Source organism: Salvelinus alpinus, chromosome 17 (genome assembly GCF_045679555.1).
Source record: "Salvelinus alpinus chromosome 17, SLU_Salpinus.1, whole genome shotgun sequence".
Classification (NCBI taxonomy): domain Eukaryota; kingdom Metazoa; phylum Chordata; class Actinopteri; order Salmoniformes; family Salmonidae; genus Salvelinus; species Salvelinus alpinus.
Genome location: NC_092102.1, coordinates 27,301,139 through 27,307,947, shown reverse-complemented (window position 1 = coordinate 27,307,947; position 6,809 = coordinate 27,301,139).

The window sequence follows — 6,809 nt, the reverse complement described above, 5'->3', positions numbered from 1 at the left end:
ATTAAGTGTGTGCACCTTAAAAGGCACCCTATTCCCTATTTAGTGCACTACTTTTGACCAAAGGCCTATGGGTCCTGGTCAAAAGTAGTGCACTAAATAGGGAATAGGATGTAATTTGGGATGCTGACTATTGTCTATCTGAAAGGCATCCTGTTTACACTGTCTTTCCAGTCTTGAGTCTCTCTTGTATCATAAACATTTCTTTATTTAGTAGACACAAATCATTAGTATACAAATAATACAAGTAAAGTAATTAAGTAAGTAGAACAAATAAGAATAAGGGGCATGTGAAATGTTTTCTAGTGAATCCGACTAAAATTGCTGTAATCTCGTCCACTCAGCCTGCTCTCATATGCGGTAGCAACTGAGCCTGGGGATAAGGTTAGAATTTCTGTAGTCGGTGAAAAGAAGTTGTGGAGCAAGAAATGTCATGTTTGCCCTGCAATTATGTGCAGTGCAGCATTCAATTGAATCTTCATGTATCTGGCCATGCATTGTGTTGGACAGGTAATCATTGTGTAGTTTTCTATAACGCAGTCGATGGGACAAGACGGCACAGGCAAACATCAAGGGCCTGTTTCATTCACACAGCTGTTGTTAGACATTGACCGTGACCTTCAGTTAGACTTTCTCCACAGCGTCCCATGCTAGCTGTATAGAAGGGCCATCAAGCTGCAGCTGATGTTGAAAGGAATAAAAGGAAAAACGGCAGCTTTGAGTATATTGGCAATTGTTCAAATAGCCCTGTTCACAAATTATCCATTTCACTCTGGAAAAATTGATTATATTGACTTACAATATGTGGCTGCAAATAGAAATGTTCTGATGTGGTTCACTGGTGACATTAGGAAGTCAGTGTTTCCCAAAGGACCCACTGGTGGGTCGAGGCCCATTTACTTTTAGGTGTTGCAAGAAAAAAAAGGTGTGTTTACTTGGTGGCTAAAAGGAAAATCTGAAAGCCATACAACACAGTGAAATAAAGTTCTAATCACTGTTAAGTGATTGTTACAGTATATGTCGCCTATGTATCAAGTTTGCATTTGCGAAACAACTTTGGCATTATATACTATAACAATTTTTGCCAATTAATTATATTCCTTGACACACAGTACGTCCCACTGATCCCATCTTGATTTTGTAGGAAACAACCCCTTAAACTTGGAACACTACTGACTCTGTCTCCTTTATCTATACCCCCATGTAAAACATCCATTCTCCCATGCGTCTGAGCTATATGAAGCACGCTTCCATTCTGTGTGACCTCAGCCTTAGGTGACTCATTGACTGGTAGAAAGCAGTGTTTATGCAGACAAGTTCAAAGTAACACAACCCCCCTGGTACCATATCACTGACAGACAATGTGATGACTCTTTTCGACTCCCTCTGGTTCATTGACAATTGAAAATAAGGCAGGCAGCTTCACCAACTGACCCTACGGCACAGAGGAAGGGAGGGAGAGAAAAAAGGGAGAAGATAAATGAGTGGAATAAGAGGAAAACATTAATAATAGGTGACTGTGTTAACAGGCAGGATGAACTGGGCACATCAACTGTCATCTCCCTGTCATTAATAAGTGCTTTACACATATGGTGAGAGCTATGAGTACAGGTTTGCACTGCTGTATGTCTCCACAAGATGGAAACACAGACACAAACAAACACACACACACACACTCAATGAGGTCACACTACTGTTGCGTTAAACTCACAGAGATGTGGAGTTGTGGGTACATCCGCAGTGGAATCTGTTAGCGCAAGTTCAGAGAGGGAGTTGGAGAACTTGGCAACCAATCAAAGGTATCATAAAGCAAACACACCCTTTCTTGCATCCGCTCAATCCAGAAACTCACAAACACATATAGTTTAGGCCCCCCCAGCTACTGCACCTGGATCAGGAGAACACAATGGCCAACTCAGACTACCTTAGCAGATCTTTGCTTAGGTGACTAGTGAGTACATAGGTCCCACGGATGTAATGGAAACTAAAATTTGCGCATATGTGATTTGTGTGTATTTGTGTATTCAAGAGTATTGATGAGTGTTACTCAGGGTGAAAGGCAGCTGTGAAACAAAGGGAGTGTGTGGGGTATGAAGAGTAAACTCATGATATCACAAAGGGAGGAAGGAATGGAGAATGCAGCTGCATTCGACCAAGGCCAAGACCTGCTGGGAAATACACAGAGAGAAAGAGAGAACAGGGTCACATAAAAATAGATAAAATAAGAGAGAAAAACTCACACAGTATGGTTGGAAGATGGTCTGAGAAAATGAAGAATTGAGAGAGTTTAAGGGAAATGACCACAGTGGTGTTTGAGAAGAAAATAGAAAATGAAAATGAGGTGGGCCTAGGTGGAGGAAAAGAGAGAGTGGCCCCACGGCCAGCTTGAGATGAGGAATCCTTTTTAATGTAAACAGTGATATAAACACTTCTGCACCGAGATAAGGGGTTTGTGAGCGCTTATGCTGTGTTACAATTTAATGTTGCATTCTTTTCCTCCAGATTGTAGATAGAACCTGGGAGTAAGGGCTTGGAGAACTCTGTCTCTGAAATTGGATGACTCCTTGAGCCAGTAACCAAAAGGTTGCTGGATCGAATACCCGAGCTGACAAGGTAAAAATCTGTCGTTCTGCCCCTGAACAAGGCAGTTAACCCACTGTTCCCCGCTAGGCCATTATTGTAAATAAGAATTTGTTCTTAACTGACTTGCCTAGTTTAATAAAGGTAAAATAAATAATACAAAAATGACACTGACCTTGGTCCATGGTTACTGAATAACTGGGCTTTAGTATTCCACATTTTAATGAACAAAAGACTATTTATTTTACCCAAGGACAAACTACTGAATGGACGTTCAAGTCACTATACAATAAAAAATGGCATTTGGCTGATGAACTTCCTATTAAATGTTAATAACAAAGTTAGTTTTAACAGTGATGTACAGAAATCATTGCGATTTTCTGTTTATACATAAAATGATAGAATAGCATTAGTATTGTAATCACATCTGTACAAAATGTAAAGAAAAATGTATTACAAAGCAGTTGTCATAACTCTTGAACTGGTTATTTAAAGTAGATACAGTGCATTCAGAACGTATTAAGACACCTTGACTTTTTCCACATTTTGTCATGTTACAGCCTTATTCCAAAATGGATGAAATAAAAATTGTTCCTCATCAATCTACACACAATACCCCATAATGACAAAGCAAAAGCAGGTTTTAAGAAATGTTTGCAAATGTATTAATAAAAAATAAAAAAATAAACGTATTTACATAAGTATTTATACCCTTTGCTTTGAGACTTGAAATTGAGCTCAGGTGCATCCTGTTTCCATTTATCATCCTTGAGATGTTTCTACAACTTGATTGGAGTCCACCTGTGGTAAATCCAATTGATTGGACATGATTTGGAAAGGCACACACCTGTCTATACAAGGTCCCCAGTTGACAGTGCATGTCAGAGCAAAATCCAAGCCATGAGGTCGAAGGAATTGTCCGTAGAGCTCCGTGTCGAGGCACAGATCTGGGGAAGGGTACCCAAAAATGTCTGCAGCATTGAAGATCCCCAAGAACAGAATGGCCTCCATCATTCCTAAATGGAAGAAGTTTGGAACCATCAAGACTCTTCCTAGAGCTCGGAGAAGGGCCTTGGTTAGGGAGGTGACCAAGAACCCGATGGTCACTCTGACAGAGCTCCAGAGTTCCTCTGTGGAGATGGGCGAACCTTCCAGAAGGACAACCATCTCTGCAGCACTCCACCAACCAGGCCTTTATGGTAGAGTGGCCAGACGGAAGCCACTCCTCAGTAAAAGGCACATGACAGCCCGCTTGGTGTTTGCCAAAAGGCACCTAAAGGACTCTCAGACCATGAGAAACAAGATTAATTGGTCTGATGAAACCAAGATTGAACTCTTTGGCCTGAATGCCAAGCGTCACGTCTGGAGGAAACCAGGCACCATCCCTACAGTGAAGCATGGTTGGTGGCAGCATCATGCTGTTGGGATATTTTTAGTGGCAGGGACTGGGAGACTAGTCAGGATTCGAGGGAAAGATGAACGGAGCAAAGTACAGAGAGATCCTTGATGAAAACCTGCTCCAGAGCACTCAGGAGCTCAGACTGGGGCGAAGGTTCACCTTCCAACAGGACAACGACCCTAAGCACACAGCCAAGACAACGCAGAAGTGGCATCGGGACAAGTCTCTGAATGTCCTTGAGTGGCCCAGCCAGAGCCCAGACTTGAACCCGATCGAACATCTCTGGAGAGAGCTGAAAATAGCTGTGCAGCGAAGCTCCCCATCCAACCTGACAGAGCTTGAGAGGACCTGCAGAGAAGAATGGAAGAAACTCCCCAAATACAGGTGTGTCAAGCTTGTAGCGTCATACCCAAAAAGACTCGAGGCTGTAATCGCTGCCAAAGGTGCTTCAACAAAGTACTGAGTAAAGGGGCTGAATTCTCATGTAAATGTGATATTTCCGTATTAAAAATTTAAAAAACATTTGCAAAAATTTCTAAACCTGTTTTTGCTTTAGAATTATTGGGTGTTGTGTGTAGATTGATGAGGAAAAAACAAATGTAATACGTTTTAGAATAAGGCTGTAACGTAATTTTTGGGGGGAAAAAGTCAAAGGGTCTGAATACTTTCCAAAGGCACAGTTTAAATTGTGCAAAACTTACCCCAATAAGTTTTTTTCTCCAAATAAGCCATTCATCACGATGACCCCATTTGAACACCAACTCTAATGACAGTCCACCATTCCCTGTCACAATAAGGCTATTTTCAGACCAGTCCTCTGGAGAAGCCAGCACAACTTTAGAGAGAACTTCCATTAGTCGATCTTGGCAATATGGGAAACTGTAATATTTCACTATGGAAACTTTAAATGTTACACAGAGGGTGTTGGCCCCTAGAATTTGGGAAAGACTCAGTGCAGAAAATAGCAAAAAAGATGTGTATCCTTGCTAGTTGAATCTTGTAGTTGAATCATTAATTCACATGAAGACAGTGCACAGATGAGTGTAGTATGTTTTCCTCCCTAAGTTCAACATACAGGATGTTTAACATATCCATGATCTAAGTCAAAAGTACCATGCAATGTACAGTATGTTGTGTTTAATGTAACTTGTCATATTTGTTTAGGAGGTCTTATGATGAATCATTTCCTTTTGAGCTCGATGCAGTTTGGCTGTCTGGCTCTCAAAGCATGGTAGAATATCCTGCACTTGGTCAGCCATTTTGTCCTGAGGGGCTTATTTTGAAGCGCCCATAAAACAGTCATCTATGTGGTAACAAAGTTCGCATGATGAGCAATGGGCAGGATGCACACCCCATGAAGAGCAGGAAGTTCCAGTGACGCAGGAAAGTAAGGATCACAGCGTGTCAGGAAGACGCTGGACATTTGGTCAATTAAGTTCAACACAGCCCAGTGATGGGAAACCCCTCTGACTTCCCCCTCCTAATTTATTTTTACTTTTATTTATGTCTGGTGTCCAAATCAAAAATAGTACATGAGCTTACACATGAGTGTCCTAGGCCTGGCATGCATGGGCTGTGAGTGTGAATGCTTTGGGCTTGCTTCTGACATCAAGCAGATTGGGGGATTAATAATTGGTCTATTTTGTTGCCTATCAGATCGCCCTGTTCTTCGTTCTCATATTTTATCTCCCTTTGACCCACTTTCCCTCTTACTTCTCCTGATCAGATAGGTGCTCAATCTCTCCTCTCATTCATCGCCTTTCTCCTATCTTTGCGCTGCCGTTTGTTTCACCTAGAAAGGTCTGGAGAAAGTCAACACTCCACCTCTTAATTCTCACAACTCTACAAAACATGGCACGCTCATAAACCTAAAATTCCTCAACCTCGCGAAGGAAGGTGCAAAAACTGGCAAGGAGTGATGTGGAGAATTGTCTTTACTACTGAAATTGTGTTTCCATTGTGATGTGATGCCAGAAGCACTGGAGCCAAAGTTTTAATGGGAAATAACAGCAGGAGCGCTGACAAAGTGTTAAGAGATTGTATAAACCCCAATTACAAATGGTGCGTAGTTGTGTAAACTTCAAGTGTTCAGAATTTAACAAAATAGGTTCCTCCACTCACGAAATGCTGTGTGTCTGTGTTTCCATGTTGTCACACTGTGAGGGTTGGGCGATGGAGGTGTCATACAGTATTAGACTTGTCATCCATTTGTCCGTCTCCGTCTCCACCTCCTTTACTCTTTCACCTCCCTTCCTCCCTTATTCCTATTGCCTTGTCCACTGCCAAAAATGCTCAACTAACCTCTTTTTGCAGCTTTGCCCAATCGCTTTCAATGACACTGTTCCAGAAAGACATGTGAATCTCAGAGGAGCATAACTACTCTTCCACAGAGATTGCTAGGGTATGTGCAAATAAGTGAAAACAGATAGCCAGTTTGGTTGCATAACGTATGCTTACTGAGAGAAGATAGAAATGTGTCAACATGAACTGGTGTGGGGTTGATATGATTTCCCTTACTCTGGTCCCCCTGTAACAACATGTGATGTGAATTGCATACAGCACAGACACTCACCTGATCCATTAGTCAAAACCTGCATGCCATAGATACACACATGCACATATGCGCACACACACACGCACATATACACACATACAGTACACACATACCAATACAAGGTTATTCCAGGTGGGTAATTCTAACTGATTTACTGCTTACTGGACAGTGCAAAGAGCAGGACTCCGATCTGCTGAGATAAACAGTGTACTATACAGTGGACCAGACTGGGGGGGTTAGGGTTAGGGTTAAGTTTAGGAGTTAGTTTAGTTTGGTTTG